The sequence below is a fragment of the Helicoverpa zea genome, chromosome 18 (assembly GCF_022581195.2).
Source record: "Helicoverpa zea isolate HzStark_Cry1AcR chromosome 18, ilHelZeax1.1, whole genome shotgun sequence".
NCBI lineage: Eukaryota > Metazoa > Arthropoda > Insecta > Lepidoptera > Noctuidae > Helicoverpa > Helicoverpa zea.
This window is the reverse complement of record NC_061469.1, coordinates 2,393,820-2,416,295: the sequence shown is the minus strand read 5'-3', so window position 1 is coordinate 2,416,295 and position 22,476 is coordinate 2,393,820. Positions and strand designations below refer to the sequence as shown.

The 22,476-nt window shown below is 36.9% G+C and overlaps 1 protein-coding gene across 5 annotated transcripts in view; it reads left to right on the top strand.

Annotated features, from left to right (window-relative positions):
* Positions 1–22,476, top strand: part of LOC124638661 (atypical protein kinase C) — a 212,340-nt gene that overhangs the window by 84,848 nt on the left and 105,016 nt on the right. Inside the window, exon 1 of one of the 5 annotated variants that reach the window (XR_006985388.1) lies at positions 4,011–4,616. The exons of the other annotated variants lie outside the window; for them this stretch is intronic. The gene's annotated coding sequence lies outside the window, so the exon portion shown is untranslated. Of the gene's footprint in view, positions 1–4,010; positions 4,617–22,476 lie in introns of those variants that run through there. 5 annotated transcript variants of the gene reach the window in all.

The window sequence follows — 22,476 nt, the reverse complement described above, 5'->3', positions numbered from 1 at the left end:
GCGCAGAAGTCATAAAGATTCAACTGAGCGTAACACGTTCTGTTACTTTTCGGTTACTTATGGTGCCAGCGGGGGTAGCTTCGCATTATTTGTGTGGTCTTGCAGCCGTTTAACTGTGCAATTAATCGCTTATATTGCCTATAAGGCTTGCCAACGATATGGCAAAGATACGCTCTCTTCGCGAGAACTTGCATAAGGGAACAGATTTTTTTTCGGTGATATAAAAAGAAAATGGGAACTGGAAACATTTTTGTCATCGTCATCACACACACAGAAGAATTGAGCGTTAATAACCACGCTTGCTCAATGCGGGTCGGTGATTTTAGACTTTACTGTCCAGGTGTCCTCGTGCATTCTTTAGAGAAAAAAACTGTTATAATATTTTTAAAATTTTGCTTCTCTGAAGAAAGTCCTACTCGCTTCTCCATATAAAGAAACAGGACACAATAGGTGACAATAAAGCCAATAGCAACAACATACCTTACAAAGCAAGCAGTAGCTTAGTAAACAAAGGGGGTTTCTCAAATCCTGAAGAAATACAACCTTACCGAACCCGTCAAGTGAAGGCAACTAGTCCAACAGTTTTATGACACAATATACATCGTAAACTTGTCTAAAAGCTTCCGTCACTTTATTTCTACGGTCTGTATGGAGTTTTATATTGTGTACGCGTTTTAATCATATACATTGAGGTTTTACTTTAATAGTATTTCCTTTTTTTTTGTTGATGGGAAATCATCAAGTGACCCCAACTGGTTGCAGTGTGAGGGAGTGTCAGACTCTTACTGACAAAAAACCCACCATGTTCCTTCTTAAGCCCTTTATGTACCAACGCCGCGGTCTCTCTTTAGAACAATCCCGCAGCCTTAAAGTATGGTGTTTTCTGTTTAATATTGTAGGGTCTAGTAAAATGAAGGTGCTGTAACCTAGGGTATTCTTGAAGGCACTTCATCCAATCAGATTACGAAACTATGGCTATAAAATTGTAAAGTAAAATCCAATCAGTATTTCACCCATTGGCCATAAAGGCACAACAGCTGTGAATCACATATGATTCATAGGATGGAGAACCTATTAAACACGATTTCGTTCAATTTGGAGAAAACAATATGAATCATTTTTGGACTCTATTTTTGTGTACTCATACATCAGTCAAGCATATTTCACAGACTCAGAAAAAAATAACGTTTTCCCACTGAAAAATAAACCTTAAAGTGATTTAAATGGAAACGAAATTCCAATTTAACCTAAAGTATGGTAACAAAAGTTCTGAATTATTGCAGAAAAAACATGTTTAAAAGGTTGTATGTTGTAATAATAAAATATTCCCAATTTTATTACGTGCATGTTTGTTATCGAACACCGATGCAACTTGTTAAAATTTCACGTACAAAAATATTTTTCGTTTTTCATACTGGCAATGCCCAAACATAAATTTTAAATTAAATTGCTTGGCTCCCTCGATGGAATACGTTTGTGAATGCAAATGTGATTGTAGTGGGATCATTCGATCCGAAAGCCCGAATGTTATCGTTTTTTTGGATACCAAGTAATTTTGATATTAACTTTATTTCATATTACATCATATCTCCTTATCTTTGGTTGAATATTAACTCTTTTTCACTGAATTTATCTTTAGTTTTTGTTCTCTCGGTCAACTTTGAACAGCATTTTGTTAAGGCTTAGGCAGCTATGAAGCGTTATATGAAGTCAGTGGACCGTGTGATGTCGTTCGACACTTTGCAGACCCCTAAATGCCTTGGACGTCAATCTAGCTTATGGCTGAACGTTGCAAGGCACAAAAGGCTTTAGGGTGCACTAATAAATGCCAAAAGCACTCGCAATCCCGTCACCCAAAAGTGACGAAGGCTCTTTAAATTCAACTTCATTTCCAGCCAAAAGAATAACAAAAAAGCGTTTGCTTCCAAATATGAAATGCGGGCATTATTTTTGTATCCGTCAGTGACAAGAAATAAAATTGGAGAAATGCCGCATTTCTCCTTAGGGACTGAATACACATAAAGTTTGCGATCCGCACGGCATCGCGACATATTTACGGAAACGCTTCGTTATTCGAACGGGTTCAAGTGTGTAGTTTGAGCCGGGACACGGGTTTATTGACGTATTTTGAAATGTTAAGTAGCCTTGCATGTGATTCTATCGGCACGTGAATCGCATTGCAGGTTAAAGTTCAAAATACCGATAACGAACTAAGTATCAAGTAAAAGTAGACTGCTACTTCGATATTCTCGTGATTAATTAATTAGCTTCGAAACAAAATTCTTGTGAAAAATTATTTAATTAAGAAATATCTCGATGAAAAATTGAAAAGTGATGATAGAGACGAAGTAAAAATAGCGCGAAGTTTTCCGGCGAAAATATACGCCTACAAAAAGTTTAATCTTCTAAAAGCAGCGTACTAAGTCAAGATACAGCATTTAATTACCGAGCGCGTAAGATATGTATCTTCAATATATCCCGGGGCGTAAAAGTCTGTTGGTACTTTGAATCGGAGCCGACGTCAAAGAGCTCATAATGAAATAAGTTCAGTTCGCTCGTAACGCGTAAATTCTCACCAGTTTTTGCAGTATTCAAAAGCAAAAGCAGCAAAATCCTATTCAGAATGTTTACTGCTCCGAATATGTTAAGCTTTATGGGTGACATGTCCGGGTTTAATGCTTATACATGTCGCATACACCTCACGTAATATAACGTCGACTTACGTCAACATTTCCATACAGCACCACAGAGTATACGCAGCTTACCTCGCCAGCTCCATCCATGTGGGTAAATACAATGTAGCATAACAACTCCGCATTAATTGAACTAAGATAATGCATACATTTGCATACTAACTCACAAGCCAACAAATTAAATTCTAGCTCAAAATGCTAACTATATTCCCAAAAACACAAACCACTTCAACGAAGCACCCCCTACCATAAACGAAACGGCATTTAACTTTTGTTAAGCGATATTAAGATCAGAATTACATTACCGTTTTCAAGTTATAAATGTCAGCACAAACAATGTGACAATGTTTTATGTTCAAAGATAACAAGGAGCGAATTTACTGTGTGCTCTGTTTATGTTCGCCATTGATCTGGCTTCCACCTAATTTATTGTGAGTCGGCTAAAAGTGGCGCAGCGAAACCGCATCGACGCACCCCTCGTCTGAAGGGGCTTTCACTGTCAGGCTGTATCGCGGCGGTTTCCGACCCATGGAGCAATACACGTCGACACCCAGCGCGGTGCTGCTCTGACGTCACCACTGCACTTTAAATAGGTTAGCGTTTAATGAGGCGTGCTAAAGGCCAGCTCACAGGTTAAGAAATTATGGGGAGCTATTTTGCGTCACTGAAGCTTTTCATGCTCAAAAATGATTTGCTGTTTTCCGCACATGCTCAAAAATAACGTCTAACCTGATCTGAAATAGCTACAATAAATCATTTGCCTATAAATTTCAGCTACAAATGCACGTTCGCAAGTTTAGGCGTCCGTTGTTTATCGTTATATATCAGCGGAGTTTCCATCTCATTTAGTTGCCCCGAAACTGGCCCGAGTTGAATCAACCCGAATTAGTAGCGCCCACCGAGCCTCGTCACCGCGCCCGATCCTATCGGCGCAATGAGATATGAAATGAAACTCACTGACTACAATATAAACAGGATTACGCGATTACGTATCCGACGTTGACGGTGACGTGACTGTCAGTCGGGAGAGTCACTTGTCAAAATATTTTGGGACGTATCACGTGCGCGGTTGTGTGCGGTCACGAAGCTTTGTCTCGGTGGGCCCGGGGCGGCGACGTCAAAGGAGATTAGGTTCGTTTACACAATTGTCGCGTCCCCTCGACCGGGCGGCGACCAGCTCACCGCGCGACCTCGCCCGCCACACGCTCGGATTATGCGACCCGACAGTAAAGCCTTCGTGCAGACGTGGACACTCATAACGCGAACGTACAACTTCCGCAGGTTCTTCGTTTCTCCGTGTTTATGGCTATTGGTTAATTAATACAGTGTCTAAACAGTGAACTAAAATGGCGTGGGGTTACTGGTCGGCTTCTTCGGTGCTGCCGGACCGCGGGCGGAGTCCGCGCCGTGCGGGCACGTCCGCGGTGCACGTGCATCCCAACCCGCCGACCGCGAGAGAGGTCATGGAGACACACGACGAGAGTATCATCCACACGGCGTCTACGTCACGCGACAGCCGCGACCACTCCGCGTCTCCGCATTCGTCATCAAACGGCGGACATTCGCATCATCAGCACGAAGTGCGTCACGCCGTACCAGCCAGTGCACTATTTGGCGAAAGTTACGGCGAGCTATCTAGACGACCATCACTAGATTTAGGATCAGTGCGGAGTGCGTTAGCGTCATGTTCGGGTGGTGGAACATTGAGTGCGGGTTCGACTTTGACTCGAGGTGGTACGTTGGCGGACTACCTGCCTCCGACGCCGTGTCCGCACCACCATCGCGTGTACGTGGATCATCATAAACACTATGAGCAGCCGATACAGCCGGTACACGTGGGAGTGGCGCATCACTCGCACTCACACGCGTCCAGCAGACATCATACCGACGATGAAGACGACCTTGAACCGGCCTACGCCACAGGTATGTAATGTCAATCCACGAATTACACAGTATAATAAGGTCAATCCTATTTTGTTGATTTAAACGTTGTTACACGGATGCTTATTGCTCTACTTTTTCTACACATACATATTGTGCCTCCTTCAGTAAAATAGTTGAGTAACAAAGACTTGCTTCGCTATTTTGTTAGGGTTAGGAGGTCACTTACAACATGACATATGACGTATACTCACATAACTACGTGTGCAGCAACAAATCGACTCAACACGATCGTAAAACAGTATCTATTACTGAAGCCACGCCTGGCAACACTGACAGTTTTATAGCCTTCAATATTTTATTCGTGTACTGGAATGAGGATATAAAACACAGTAAACTGTTCACTATATTTTTTTCCTATCGCATCAATTAAATCTATGGCTCAGTTCATCTGTTCCAAGTTTAAATGCTTGCCGATATTGTGTTGCTAGCAATCAAAATACAGAAATATTATTTGTGAGAGAGTTAGTCATTTATTCCCCGCAGCGTCGGCATTGTATTACATTAATTATAAAAGTTTGCCGTCTTATTTCGTTAATGTATTTGTAGCTCTCGCGGTGACCTAGTTTTCTGTGAGCATTCATCGCGGCCGGTCAGTGTTGCCAACTTCGTAACATTACTTACACGTTTCAGTTGGGGTGCTATATCCAACTATGTTAGTGTAACGGATGTGGGGTAAAAAACTAATATTCAACATTCGAACTGTAATAACTTTCCACTTAGATGAATTTGCAAGACTTGCTCTTTTTTAACATCTGTTAGCAACTTAACATTTTATTTCAAAATCTATCTTTAGCACCTTTCTAAAATATTGTAATGTCATCGTATGGCCAGTATTATTAGCGTAAGCTAAATCAAGGCATTGATTACTTAACTAAGCTGTCAAATCTCATGTAATTCAGCGTGATTGATGACCTAACTCAGCGACAGCTGAAAATGTAATTTGAAATAAGTTGCGGCCAGATATTTTTTTCAGCCATCTAAAATAAGTTTAATTTACGATATCCAACGTTTTGGTAGCCTCATCCATTTATTTTAGATTATTTATGTAGTTTTTTATCAACTACAAGAACTACAAGAACGAATAGAAACTCGTAGCGATATTAATTTAGTTTTTTAGTTTTAAATAACAAACATAAAATGGATATGGATTAGGAAGATTTTAATTAGAAATTACCGTAAAATATTTATTTATTTATTTATTTATTTATTTATTTATTTAAGTAGTATGGAGGACTAACAGCTAAAAAACACAGACAAGGAACTGTAAGTTAACCTGAGAGCCAATAACAAGTCCTCACTTATAGGGTACAGTACAATACTAAATTCTATGGACACTTAAGTACGGAGAAGAGAATACTTGCTAAATAACTAGTAAACAGTTTAAGTACAATCTTGTTCACATTACATATCAACCTTAATATTAATTGAAGGCTAAATGAAAAAGTTTCGGCTTAAGCGCTTTCTGACCGAGGACACACTAGTTAGGAATGGATCTATATCATGCTGCTTACACAACCTGTTGAAATTTCTGCTTGCACGCACAATGTACGAATTCTGTCTATAATTTGTTGAAGATAATGGCACACGCAAGGGTGGATTAAACCTTTTAGACTTCTTAGGAGCATTGAAATAAAATTTGGAAAGAATATCAGGGCAGTTGATACTATTGTTGAAAATTTTCAACAAGCCAACACAATCAGAAATCTCGCGGCGATTAACTAGAGGCAGTAAATGAAATTTTTTACAGAAGTTGAGGTAGTTTTCAGACTGATACGTTACTTTTTGATGATAACACAAATACTTAATAAATCTTTTTTGGATGCTCTCTATGCGGTCAATATATTTGTGGTAACATGGGTTCCATATTTCAGACGCGTACTCTAAGTGACTTCTAACAAAAGTACAATATAGAATTTTTAGTGTTTTGGCTTGAGTGAAGCACTTGGACAACCGCATTATGAAACCCAGTGATTTAGATGCCTTAATATGGCTGACTCCAAAAATGACTTTAAGTACCAATCATTAAAAATCGCGTTTTCATCACTTTAAGATCTTGAAACCCCGACCCCATGTACAGGATTATATGTTATGGATTTCGTCTAGTTTGTACTTAACAATCTACATGTAATCTGGATGAAATATTGACAAGTTCTGTTTACTAAGTAGTGCTATTATTAGCTAATTTACTACCCAAAAAGCAACAGTCTTGTTATCAACATCAAAAGTTGCTACCTACATTCGTCTTTGAAGTTTCATTTGGCACTTAATGTAGCGTTTCGTCGCGATCTCGATACGAATGCTCTTACAGATGCTAATCAACCTTGTGTGGGGAGATTAACTGTGTATGTACTGAATTACTGTTTTGTTAAAGCACTTTGAATTTTGAGTTAATGTATTACAGATGTGTGAGGACTTGTGTATGTACTGAATTACTGTTTTGTTAAAGCACTTTGAATTTTGAGTTAATGTATTACAGATGTGTGAGGACTTTGTTTTTTTTTTTTCTATTTTTTTGCAAACTGTACTGTTGTGCCTATTCACATTATAAAGATGATTTTTTGTCTGTACTAAGGGCTTCGTACTACTAAACCTATCTGAAAATGGTGCAAAGATACACTAACACTTCGTGCTGGTCCAGTTTCCACGGGACGCGTGAAACCGAGGGAAACAGCTAGTGTGATATTATGGTTTGGCTGCATATAGAGTCGAAGATTGTATCATATCATTACTCACATTCTGTAGGTACTATTTTAAAGTTCCTGGATAACCATGCAATTGGTGTACCTATGTATGTAATTTAAATTGTCAATGTAGCACAAATAAGCTACTTCTGTATTAATGTATTATTTTACGACTAATAATTCATGTTTAATGCGTACATGATCAGATCTATAAATTCTAAACAATCGAACCGAAAACAATACATCTACCGAACATGCAATTCTAAATTACATCACATTATAACATTTGTGTCGTACAACAACTATTTCGGATTAATATCAAAACAATAGTAATGAAATAAATCATTATGTAACTATGTACTGTAAATACACCAAGTTATTGAACTGGTAATGTTCTAAACTCTAAACTATTCCTTTGTGAAGTAACTGCGGTATCGTCGCTAGATCAAGTGCCGTTCGCCTAATTATTGAAGAGTATACTTGGGGTACAGTCGAACGGAAAATTGTTTGAACTGTTAGAAATTGGGAGGGAGTAACTGTTTTAGTGTGGTCATGTGTTTTGTATTTTATGCATCCTTTTCTGCAATTAATATTTCTGGTAACTTTTCAAGTGATGTGTCATATTTTCGGAATTGCATAAAATTGTAAAAAATATAGATTGGAAGCTAGGGACCTAAACTTTGCTGCCTTTAAGTTATTCAGCTGTATCCTTTTCATCTTGTTTATCTACTACAAAGGTCTTTGCAAAAAACGAGTTCGAGATTTGTCCCTGTGATACCAAACAAGACTTACTCATCTTGGTGCCAAAATCCCAAAACATAAATATCAATGTTATTTAAAAGCTTTTATCAACAACGTACATCATTGGCTGTAAATGTCACATAAAACTAAAAATAATGGTTCGCATATATCAAGCAAAAATATATTCACAATCGCATATAAACTGGAGGGCCTGATGCATTTGCGGACCGAGATATGAACAGAGGAGCGAGTGAATGAATAAAAACGTCGAGAATGCTTTACAGCGAATGTAATTAAACGTCCCATTCACCTGGCGATGAATGTAACTCAACAAACGACCCGAGTACGACCTACATTCACTCTGGATTCATTCATTCGTTCAACTACGCACAAATTATGAGATTTAAAGTGTGTGCGTACTTGAGCGGAATGCATGCATTATTTTTTTCGAGCCTGAAAAGAGTTGAAGATTTATTGTGCAGAACTTTTTTAGTCTAGGAATTTCCGCATGAAAATATTTTTGTGTCTCTTCTATTTTTCCGTGACGCATTGTATTCCTTTAAAATAAGACTTCAGAATGCATATATTTTTTTAATATTTTGCGGTTTGTATATGTATATAAATACTATTCAAGTTAAAAATCTTCACTATTAATCAAGGTTTCAATCTTTTGGTTAAGTCGGACGTATGCGCCTCATCAATTGACGAGCCCCATGCGCCACCCTACCCGACCCGCTTGCTAACCTTCCCCACACATCGCACGAAGAAACCGGTCAAGGTCGAGAGGCTTTTTATTGTTCCAGGTTCAGAATCAGTTACACAATCAACTCGTTCACGCTTGCCTGCCTGCAAATATACACCCTGTATACGAGACACTCAAGCATAGCTTGTTTACCATTTCACTAAAGTGCCTTTAACACCCGCTCAACCTTGAACTGAAAACTCAAAAGCTTTTGTACCCTCTCATTAGAATAAAAATAGTTATTTTCATAAGAGACCCTTTTTAACTCACTAAAATGTTAGTACAGAATTATAATAATACTTATAGCGTGTTCGCGGCCATTCCCCATGGGCGATCTTTGTGTTTTTAATTAACATAAACATTTATCGTTCAATGTTGTGCTGTAATGAACTATGGTTAATAGTTTCCCATAGGCTTTGTGTATCGTGATCGTGACATGTTTACAAGGACTATTCTTTATTGCACACTTAACAATACATAATAAAAAAAATAATAAAGACAGTTTATGTACAATGGCGAGCTTAACCCAGAATTGGGTTCTCTTACAGCCAACCTTAAAGCCATGGAGAGATTTGATAGTGGTAGGGTAGATTAAAAAGTGCACAACAAACATTGAAAACTAAACAAAAATATCAAATAACAATATACTAAACATATATATGTAGTAAAACTACACAATACATAAACATAATACATATAATATATATATATATATATACATACGAATATAAATATCATTCATGTCGATAAATAGTATTCCTTTACTCGTCGCTTGAATGCACCCAACGATGGGCTTTCGCGTATCGAATGTGGAAGGGAATTCCACAGTCTCACAGCACGAACAGTGAACGATCCATCATAGCGGCTCGTAGTGTGGGAAGGGACACGAAGAAGGAGAGATGAGGAAGTGCGACAAGGTTTGCCTCTCGGAACAAGAAACTCAAAACGTTCCCGAAGATATCTTGGTGAGCGAGGATTGTAGAGAAGAGAGAAAAGAAAAGAAAGAATGTGAGCATCTCGACGCCGCCGAATAGGCAACCACTTCAACCGACTTCGAAATTCCGACACGTGGTCGTACTTCCTGAGCCCGAAAATGAAGCGGATGCACAGATTCTGCAGACGTTCGAGCTTATCTAGAAGTTCCTCAGTCGCATCAAGGAAACAGACATCAGCATAATCTAAAAGTGGGAGAAGAAGCGACTGAGCGAGAGTAATTTTTGTTGAAAAAGGCAGGAACTTTTGGAGCCGTTTGAGAGACTGAAACGTGCAAAATACTCTCCTGCTTACTTCCGCAATGTGTTTACCCCAAGACAAGTGACTGTCCATTAGCACACCCAGGTTTTTGACGTGCGAAGAGTAAGTTATAGTAACATTATCGTACAAGAGCGGCGGAGGAGATTGTAACCTATTTAGAAAATATCTGCCACCAACAATGATAGCTTGAGATTTAGAAGGGTTGACTAAAAGTCCAAAGCTCTTAGCCCACTGACTTATGTTGTCAAGATCATTATTGATGGCATCAATCGTCCTAGGAAGCTCCTCAAGGTTACAATGTTGATAAAGCTGCAAATCGTCTGCATAGAGATGGTAATGTGAAGTAAGTGACTTTGTGATGGCGTTAATAAAAACCGGCCAAGTGCGAGTCGGACTCGCGCACCGAGGGTTCCGTACAAATGCTGTATAGATAAAAAGTGAGTTTCGCGCCAACCGTTCAGTTTAGAACAATCATAGTTATGGTAATTTCGTGAGAGTCAAAATAGTTAATATTTTTTATTTTATAATATAACTAAAATAGTAGGCCAGTACCTTGTAAAAGTTATTTTATTGAAGTTATTTATATACAACATTTTATAGTCATCATTCAGAAATCTGATTGAAAATAACTAATTATGTCTTAAAGGTCATGGGGCATATCTGACCCGCTTTGTAAAAAGTGGCGGACATGAATCAAAGTAGTTTTAAATCGTGGAGAATGGTATGACGTTTCTTTGAATATAAATATTTTATTAAAATTCCATGGAGACGAATGTCCAGGATCGTTTGAAAAATATAAAAGACAAGCAGTTTCAGAGGATTGTACAGGTTGCAATGCTAGTTTTTATTGTTAAAGACATTTCATAAAGAAGGAAGGTGCCAATCCGGATGACCAGGATCTGATGAGGATCTGGAAACCCTGAGAAATCGAGGGCAACTCTTGAATATTGTAGGCACGCATCGAGTCATAACCAGACATGTGAGTGTATTTTTGAGGGTACTGTTAAACAGTGAAGGTTTGGAGCTGATTTGATTATGGAGACTACAGAGAGTCAAGGGAACTCCCGAACGGTATGTTGCAACTACCACGTGTTTGGGCTTATTTTATTCGTATTGGCGAAGACTTTCCACAAAGATAGGTTTGACTGCCATTGTGGGATCGACAGCTAAGATCAGATATAGTTATGGGAACTCCTTTACAATTTATAACGTAACCTTGTGTTGGAGCTTATTTTATTTTAGGTGATGAGAATTCACTACTAACTTGGGTTAAAGCAGACCGCCTGACGACTTGTAGCTGTCGAATTGTAACAACGACTTCTAGAGAGTAGGATTCGGGGCTGCTGGCTTTACGTTTCTAGAGCCTTGACAAAAGTGTAATTTTGTCCCTTTCTTTGTTTTATAAAGTCGGCATTATTTTATTTTGTAGCATTTTACAAACAAATCCAACTTCAAACATATAAAAAAGCAACAAGAAAACAAAAGCAAGAAAGAAATTAAAAAGATGTTAGGTGCATCGGTCTAGAAGTCGGTGTCTAGAGGATGCATCTATATTTATTTAACCACCGAGATCTAGACCGATGCATTTAAACAGTTTTCTTGTTGTTTTAGAAGTTGTTTTTTTTTGTAAAAAGTTTTTTATTTTTAACTTTTGTGAAAAGTTCTCGTCAATACGAATAATATAAGCCCAAACACGACGTAACTAAAACATACCGAGTTCTCTCGACTTTCTCACGTCTCCATCATCAGATAAGCTTTAAACCTTCACTGTTTGATAGTATCACCAGACATACATCTGAGAATCAAGTTTTAATCCTATGCATGCCTACAATTTCTGATAGTTGCCCTCGATTTCTCAGGATTTCCATCATCAGATCCTGACCTGATGACAATGGAAATAAACGGCGAGTATACTCTTTCACTACAAAGAAATGATTTCTCAAATCCGTCAAACTTGGTCGTTTAAATTCCCCATTGAAATGAGGAAAATATTTGATGTTTACACTTGATTTTCTCTAGATTCCCATGGTTCACATTGATGCGACTAATGCCATAGTAAATCAGAGCCTTTATCATTATACTGTGCTATATTTCGTTCGTATCCGCCGTGGGTATGGTTTTCATACTAAGGTGCCCAATGACCTTTGAATGATTTAAAATTTTTCACAGTTTAGAGGCCATTATATTTAAGAAGTGTTTGATATGAATTTCACTTTTTATTCGAAACTTTAATATCTCTACGCGTTCATGTGAAAAAGGGTAGGTAGTAAGTTTAAATTATTAAAAAAATATTTTATGTCATGTAAGCAAAAATAATATTTTAATATTTTATGTAACTTCAAATTTATCATTTTCGCAATTTTTCCTTTATCTGTACTATATAACGTTGCTTCGTGCCGAATTTTAAGATTCTGAGTTCACGGGAAGTACCTTGTAGGTTTTGATTCCCTAGCGTGTGACGGAAATTCGTCTAAGGTGTCGGTAAAACTGCTGTATCTTTTGATCACGTTAACTTAGAAGTTTGATTTTTTCATTGCTTAAAGGGACAATAGACCTAGGTATTTGATATAAATTTCAATTTGGTACCTTTATTCGTTCGTGAGAAATAAGGTAGTAAGTTTCATTTTATTAAAATATTTTTATTATATTATATAACAAAAAAAAATGAGATTTTCGCAATTTTTCCTATATTTGCATTATATAACAATGCTTCATGCCAAATTTCAAGATTCTGAGTTTACGGGAAGTACCCTGTAGGTTTTGATTCCTTTGCGAGTGTCGAAAATTTGTTGAAAATATCGACATAATCGGTTGTATCTTTTGATTGGCTTGGCTTAGAAGCTTGATATTTTCACAGCCTAAAGGGGCAATAGACCCGAGTATTTCATGTGAATTTCAGCTTGATACGTCCACGCGTTCTTAAGATAAAGGGTCTTGACAGACAGACAGACAGACAGACAGACAGACAGACAGACAGACAGACAGACAGACAGACAGACGGACAACAAAGTGATCCTATAAGGGTTCCGTTTTTTCCTTTCGAGGTACGGAACCCTAAAAACGGAGAAAAGTAGAGGAGAGAGAACGCCGCCTTGAGGAACACCCGCAGCAAGATCACACCACTCAGAGGAACCCTCGTCAGAGCGAACCGACTGCGAGCGACCTCGAAGATAGGAACTAAACCACGCAATTACAGACATTTTTACACGCTTTTTATTAGCTTCACCTGTATGTTTGTATGTTTGTAACCGACTTCTTTGGGCGCGATTTTGACCCACTTTAAACAGCCAGATTTCGTTCAAACTTTGTAGATTTATTGAGGACCGATGACAATACACCAATTTGATAAAATTATTCCATTTTTAACCGACTTCCCAAAAAGGAGGAGGTTACACATACACATCGATTACTCCGAGGTTTATAGACCGATTTACGCGATTCTTTTTTTGTTCGACTCGGAATAGCTGCCAGTTGGTCCCATAGTCATCAGGTCAGGATCTGATGATGGAAACCCTGAGAAATAGAGGGCAACCTTCAAAAGTTGTAGGCATACATAGGGTAAAAACTTGACACTCAGGTGTACGCCTAAAAGCACTATTTAACTGTGAAGATTTGGAGCTGACCTGATGATGGAGACCAGAGAGGGTCGAGGGAACTCGACAACTGAATATGTAAACTACCTCGTGTTTGGGCTTAAATTATTTGTATTGACAAGACCTTTGCAACAGTGAAGGTTTGGAGATGACCTGATGATGGAGACCAGAGAGGGTCGAGGGAACTCGACAACTGAATATGTAAACTACCTCGTGTTTGGACTTAAATTATTTGTATTGACAAGACCTATGCAACAGTGAAGGTTTGGAGCTGTCCTGATGATGGAGACCAGAGAAAGTCGAGGGAACTCGACAACTGAATATGTAAAATACCTCGTTACGACTTATATTCTTTGTATTGATGAGAACTTCCCACTTGTATGGATAGTGACAACTATTCGTATCACTGAAAAGCTTTAAATAAATAACCTTTTTACAAAAAAATTCAACCGACTTCCCAAAACACTAAAAAGCAAAAAAAAAACTAATTTTAGGTGCATCGGCCTAGAAGTCGGTGGCAAAATTAACTTAGTAACATCCATTAGACACCGACTTCTAGGCTTTTCAATTTGCAAAATATGATTTTTGTTAATTTATATAGTTTTCATCTATAGTCGATAAGGTAAGAAAATTAATTAAAATTTTCTAGAATTTTTCTCTGCAGTCGATAAGGCAGGACTCGGTGTTAATTTTTATTTCCAATCATTATCTTTAGCCGTTTTCTCTAATATTGACATTTTTTTGTATACTAAAGAGAATTTTAATTCTACAAAACAAATAATAGTTTTAAAACAAACTAAAAAGTAGAAAATAAATAATAGTTTAAAAAAACTAAAAAACACGCTTTTTATAGAAAAACGAACTAAAAAATAGAAAATAAATTTTAACGAATTTAAATTAAGAAAACAGTGTTAAAAATTTCAATGAATGTAAATTAATAATAGTGTGAATACAAAAAAAAAGATTTAAAAAAAGCGTGGGGTGCTTTTTAAGATATTATCGAAATGAAAATCACTGTACTCATATCTGTCAATAAAATATTTATAACTATTGACACCATGCACCCCACGCTTTTTTTTAAATCTTTTTTTTGTATTCACACTATTATTAATTTACATTCATTGAAATTTTTAACACTGTTTTCTTAATTTAAATTCGTTAAAATTTATTTTCTATTTTTTAGTTCGTTTTTCTATAAAAAGCGTGTTTTTTAGTTTTTTTAAACTATTATTTATTTTCTACTTTTTAGTTTGTTTTAAAACTATTATTTGTTATTGTTTATTTATGATGGTAAAACGTTTTTCTCACGACTGTACCTGACGATATTTTACGGCATTATTTGTGGCTATAACTCATGCGATATGTCAAGGGACATTTCGCTGTTCCGTTAGAAAAAGGCATTTCAAAGACTATGGTATCATTATCATTTTACTTGCTAATTTGTGACTATTGAGGTCGATTGAAGCCAATGAGTATAATGTATAGGCAATTTAGCGAATGTCAATTGACACAATTAAACCACCAATAAGCTCCCAGCTCTCGACAGATTCTCACAACAATTCGATATTAAGATGATTATTGAAACGATGTCGATGTCGGAAAAAACGTACCGTATTCCCAACAAATTGTCGAGTTTCCAAGTAATTATTATTATTTCCGACCGTAAAATGTCCAACTGATTGACCCAAACGTAACTTTCTCAAGCAATTTGTAACCTTCTGGCTTTTAGTTAGAGTCGAAATTAAATTGTGAACTCCCATGTAAAAGGCTAACTTTGCGAAATCGAATTTGGAGCTTATGGGTTGGTTTGTGAACTGCATTTTCCGTTGGCTTGTAAGTTTAAAGTTATTTAGTATTTAGACCGAATTGAAGTGTATCGGGAGGGTTGTACTTTGTGGCTTCAGGAAGAAAATTTTCCCTTCAACAGTATTTCTGCTGGTAACCTAGTTGAGCGTAGTTCTTGACCCTGTTATAGTTTATTATGGTTGAAATGTTTACTTAGAACTGCTTTATTTTTTATTTTTAAATGTGATACTTCATTCAAATGATGTCATCGTTTGATAAAGATCACTTATAAATTTCTCAGTCTGGGAAGACTAGAACCTCAGACTTAACATATAAATAACTAAACGCCAATAAACTTTCACGCCAACAAAGCTATTTAGAAAATAAATAAAACAACAAACTTACGAAAGCAATTAGACTTTAAGATACCTCAGAATATTGGGTAGGTAATACGAAAGTCCTTAATTTAATCCCCGAACCTACCTATTACTTTAAACGAGTTACGAAGCCGGTAACTGGGAGGTATAATCTTGAAAACTTTATTCCGTATTCCGAGGGTAGTGTAGGATTCGTTAGGTTTGACCTTGAGTACTCCGTGGCCTTTGGAAGTCGTTGTACTCGCATGGGGTATAGCTGATTTTATGGACAGCCATTGACATTTATTGGAGTGTGGGGAACAGTGTGTGTGTGAGTGTGGGGAACAGTGTGTGTGTGTGTGTGTGTGTGTGTGTGTGTGTGTGTGTGTGTGTGTGTGTGTGTGTGTGTGGTGATATGTAATTATAATGTAATGTATTATTGGGAAATTTGAGACTAATGTGGACGTAACTTGAAAGTGACAGTGGGTTTCCTTTGGGTGTGTGATTAGTAGGTTCGTTTTTACTGTTTGTCCTAACTTAACGATCCAGTTTTTGGTCAAAAATACTAGTCTAGTTTTATATTTTTTTATTTATTAATTAAGTTAAGTTTTGAAAATGTAAATTGCTCCATGATATGATTTTTTTGTATTTTTATTGATTTGAGAAAACTGTGACGCCAGGGCGTGTTAGGTGATTAAACTAGCAGCTTATTCACTTAGTTTCACTTTTAATGTGTTTTTCCTATCAATATTTGCACTCAGCAGTTTTCCTCCCTACATACTAAACTACATCTCGTACGCTATTTAAGATGAGTTTTATATCTATAATAACATTGAGGGTTATAATTTTCCACCGGCTATAATACAATTTTATATCTTTTCCGATAATACGTTAAGCCTAGCGATCGAATCATTACCGTAGCGAGGTGTACGTACGTACCTTTAATGTCGAATGTAGCTATAAAACGTTAGGTAATAACCTTCATTATATGGAGTTCAAGTGTATTTGAAACTAGCTGTTTTCCACGGTTGTATTCGGTTCCTGAGAGAACTGCTTCCAGTACCCAGTAGTCCCAGTCGTAAGGATTAAATATCTAGCGTATCACACTGATAATCACCCTATTTTTGAAGTGGTAAAAGATTTTTTAAAATTGGTTTAGAAGAATTAGAAATTACCCCTTATAAGGTCACAAACACTACCTAGCAACTGACTTTGCAGTCTAGTCATCAATGTTGACGTCCTTTCAATCCAAAGTCACACTCTCAGGTCGTTTCTTTATTCAAGTTTAAGCACAGAAATACTTGGCACAGAATACCAAAAACGTCTTCGCGACATGAAACAGGAATTAAAGAAATATGAAATACAACGTGTCGAGATTAATTTCATATTCCATTACTTTTTTGGCAACTGTCTCATAAGGACAGTTGAGAAAGATATTCTTGTCAAAAAATTCATGATAAATTAAATTCAGAAACAAAAGAGTTTCAACTGTACATCATAATTGCGGATTAACCCTCACCTTTATACAAGTTTAACCCAGTTTGTCCCCTTTAATTCCTGAGTGGGTAGGGTTGTGATTTTTCACAATTAACGGATTATAATTAGAGGGGTGGCCACGTCGTGTCTTTACGAGCCAATCTCTCCGCCCCATTCCCCGAGATGTACGTGCACTGAATTCACGTGGAACCTACCTACCGTACACTCCTACCTTTAACGTTTTTCTCTTCTAAGTAACCGCGAGGTTAAGGTGAAATATTTTCACTTTTGCGGGTAGTAGAGTGCGAAGGCAAGAATGCGGATCCTGAAACGTTTCGGGATATTCAACAGGCCCCCGGTTGATGTTTATATTTGTGTTTTTCCTTCTTTACCTTTGTCGTAACTTGGTCTTTTATGGAAAGTTGCTCAATTACGTATAATAAATACTTGTAAATAAAATATTCGAAGCCGTACACATATCAAGGTAAACGTTTCAGCATGGCAACGACACTTTGATATCTCACAGGTTTCCTTGTTTGCCGAATTCTTCAAATAATAGCATACTTCTGCAAATTGCGAGTAAACAGTGTCTATTTGCCTTTGATCGCCGTCCGAAATTCGTTTCCGCATTAACATCGGAATTCCACCCTTACCGATAATCTTCTTTTAGCAAATAACTTGGTTTAAAGAATTTCCAATGATAATATTTTCTCTGGAGATGGAAGTCGCCATTCCAGTCGGAGGGCTATAAGAGTGCCACCTTACAATTTGCATATTCAAACCCTCTCGATGCGACGGCGCCTCCGTGTTGGCGAATTTTTATGTCGACATCGTTCAAGTGATGTCGAGGGAATAAGATTTACATGAGGTTTTTTTCGGTGTGACTTGAGAAATGAAACGTCATTACGTTCACGTCAAATGGGAAAGGAAATGTGTATTAAAGATTGATGTGTTAGCTGTCTGCGTGATAATTCGGATTGATGAACATTGCTTGTGTTCATATTTGTTGTTTTGTGTACTTGAGGACTTCTGTGTGGGGTGTTTGTTGAGTGATACTTATTGTTCTTTTGGTTGAGACGTATTAATACATTTATCTCCTCAATAGTATAATTAGGAAAATTATTACCAAAGAAAACATTTGAGGGTGTCAATGTCACAAATATTCCGAAGCTAGCTTCGGAATATATAAATATCAAATTATATCATATAAGACTTTTGCTTACATTGCCACATATTTCCTACAAATGCAGTTATTTTTCCAACCACCATTCAGTTACATAAACTCTGACTATTCTCAGTATATGCAAACTATAACACTTGTAGCAACAAACTTCGCTCCGATGTCACACAAATAGCTCCATGTTTGCTCTCGATAGCACAGAAACTAAGTGATGGATGACAAACTGATGGCTTATCAATATGGAATTATTGGACGAATTTACTATACGGACGTAGACAAACTTTGGTGATGGCTGGAGCCATTATTCCTAAAGGCAAGATTCTGCCAGATAAATATGATTAGGTAAGAAAGATGGTGTCTTTCGAGAGATGTAGATGTTATACAGCAAAGAAACAATATGAAACAAATTAAAGATGTTTTAAAAAGCTTTCCATTTCATTATCTGCCTAGCCTTTTCTCAACAATATTTTGGTCCGCTTCTAGTCAGATCAGATGAAGCTGAGTAACAGTGTTTCTACAATCTCTCTATTTTTTCATTCATTTAAAAGAATTAAAGTACACCGACCTGGTCATCTTCCTTTACCGTTGAAAACCAAAACAACGTTCGACAATCATGCAACTTGAGACCCAGTAGTACCCTATACATCTATCTATACATCCCTCTACCAGTTCACGGAGGCTAAGTGGTGAGCAACGCAGGCCGGCTCCGATATCTGTAGTGTTGGGACACAACAAATTACTCGCCTATTAGCCGCGCCCTGCGAACGTTATGTGAACAACGGTGGCCCATGTTTGATTTGAATTGAATTTATGGTAGCTTAAGAAAGCTTTATTGTGATGAGAGTGGTGAAATGTAATTTAAAATTGATCATATCTAAAGTGTTTTGAAAATAAATTAAGAATAAGTAGGGTTTTTTTTAGTTTACTGAATTCTTATATTCACACTTTGATTTAGAGCGCTTTTACATAAGTAAGCCGATTTTCTTGCGTATGCTCGTTGTGGTCTAAACGTCGCATTTTTGGGTGCCATCGCTCTAACCGGTAGCTTCAGTTTAAAACACTCCTAGTTTACATGATAGTTTATTCTGCTAATCAATTATTTTATACGTGCGCTTTGTCATACATAAAACTTATCCCTTTCCTGAAAACAAACATTTTAAATGAAAATGTCATGCATGCATCAACCATAAAGCGCTCCAGCTCTCATCACTAAAAACGCATTGAAAAGCCCTCACAAATCATCACTGTCCCATTCTTTTGAAGCGTCATCATTTTCGCTGCCTTTCATAACTCGGTCCCCAATGTTATTAATGATTGACGGATATGACGTCAGGTGTTGAACAAGGGTTCCGTAATCTACGGTGTTATCGCTGTGTATGGGACAGTGTGGGATTACACAGGTAATTCCCTATCCTTCCCTTACAAGCTAATATTTGATGGATGGCAAGGATAATGAGTTGGGACGTGATTTGTTGGTCGGTTATTAATTTATTGGGTTAGTTAGGAACGATTAGCTGAAATGTATTTTGATTAAGAACTAGTGTTTCTATAATTTTGCACTGTGACTATTTCACAGAAGTTTTCAAAAAACAGAGTACCTACACTGTATTCACGTAATTTAATGCCAGGTCTCACATCCACCCCTTCATATTTTAATAATTCAGACAATAGTGTAGAACAACCTTTAAAAAATCAACAATTACCAAACTATAACATATAACTAACATAACTACGCTTTATGGAGACACTAGCTGGTGCCCGCGACTTCGTCTGCGCAGGTTTAGTATTTCGAACAATATGTTTACAAATTGTAGCCTATGTGTTATTCTGATGTATAAGCTATATTATTGTAAAGTTTCATTAAAATCCATTCAGTAGTTTTTGCGTGAAAGAGTAACAAACATCCATACATACAAACTTTCGCGTTTATAATATTAGTAGGATTACAGAAGTATGTATATGACGGGATAAACTTGATTTTAAAAAGAATACAGAAAGGTAACCTCTGTCCTACAAGGTAGTGAAGAGCACATAGTCTTCGAATAAACAAAAACACAACAACAATTTGACCTACCTAAGTAATTTCCTCAACAAATGTTAGTTCCACAGCACGCGAAGTAATGCAATAGAAACCCCATTTTCGAAATTAAAGTTTTCCCACAGATTTAATAATGGCCGCTTCCAGTTGCGAGTACTATATAATGCACTCCATGAAACGAAATAACTTGGCGTAAATTACGAAACTGTCTTATAATAAAGTATTTAATTTACCACAAGAAAACTAAGTTAAAAGTTAATTGACTTAAAACAAACTTGCTGATGATAAGTTCAAATAAAATTTTGTTCGCTATAAAGTTAGTCACGTTATGCTTGGCTTCGAAGGTGAACTAAAATATTTTGTTGCTTTTACGTTGAAATTTTCAAACCGATATGCTATTGGTTTATGCAGTTTTAAATAAGCTAAAATCTTTGAGTTCGCATAGAAAATATATTCATGTAGTTACATTATACGGGATGTATATGTAAATGTATATACTCTGTCCGGATTGTATTCATTTTATAAATTGAGTTTTTCGATGAAAGATTGGTATTGGAAGCATACAGATATATATCGTTTAAAACTAGCTTCTGCCAGCGGCTTTACTCGCGTCCCGTGATAACTTCTCCACGAACCCGGCCGAATAAATAGCCTGTAGCCTTCCTCGATAAATGACTATATAACGCTGAAAGATTTTTTCAAATCGGACCAGTAGTTCCTAAGATAAGCGCGTTCAAGTTCAGGGGAACAAACAAACTTCAGCTTTACATATTCTACAAGAATAAAAAGTAATCTTAAAACAATAGCCGTAATCAAATTCTATCTAAAGTTCCTAATCCTCCCTCTTAGAACATTAGCTAGACTAGAGTAACTCCCCGGAATCGCCCGTTCCTCTCCATTGTCCCATCTCAGCTCCGCTTAAAAATAAGCACCAATGTTTACAGGAAATTGGACACGAACTAGCTTTTCAGCTTGGACGACGTCATAATGCTATCGTTGTCTTGAGTGCTTTTGTACGGAGCTGGACCTTTATCTAAGTATGTTTTCTTTGGATTTTCATTAGATAAGGTACTTTGTTTTTGGTTAGATAGAATATTTGTTCTGGTTTCTGCTTTTGGGTAAAACGTTGCATTATTTAAGAGTCACTTATTTAAAGTGAATTGTTACTTGGCATTTGTGTTAAGTATTCTTGGTCAACCCCTTTTATCTCCATATTGAGTCGGGACTGCATAATAGAATTTGCTTCGAACCTACTTCTAGCATATGCAAACTTAAGCCGAGATCAATGGTGGCCCAGATTCCCTCATGTGAATAACAACATGGGGAAGCCGAAGTAAATAGATATACGCCAATATCTATCTATTATTTTAGGCAAATACTACAAAGGGTTCTCCATTTGTTTACCGGTTCCCTTGAGGAATAAAGACTTGTATGTTTAAGGAAAAATGTATCACAAATATGGCTACTACCTTCTATAACATCAAACTAAATTACCCCGTAAAAGGAAGTTCTTGTTTCATAAAGACGTTATACAACTAATTAGAATTCATATTATCCAATATACGGGTTTAATTAAAACACAATTGGGAAGGCGAATTTGCATGTTGATCGGCTGTTCACGAAACTTGGCATTGCACCGAAGATTCGTCGATAAGCCCCTGGGACACACGAAATTGATGGCAAATCTCGTACATTTAAGGTGGCTAAGTAAAAACCGATTACCGCGAATCTGTTTAAATATGGGTATAATTTAGGCGATCACCAAAAATATTTTTAAGACTCTAAGCTGAGGCACCAAATAAAATAAACAACTCCAAAAAAAATAAATTGACTTTATTAAAAGGGCACTAAAGTATATAATATTATGATCCAAAAAAAATAAAATAACATCAGAAAAATCGCAAATCTCGCACAAATATTATTTTTGGTTCCCAAAATGGATTAATGGTCACCAAATTCTATCCAACTAAAAGATTAATATTACTACCAAAAT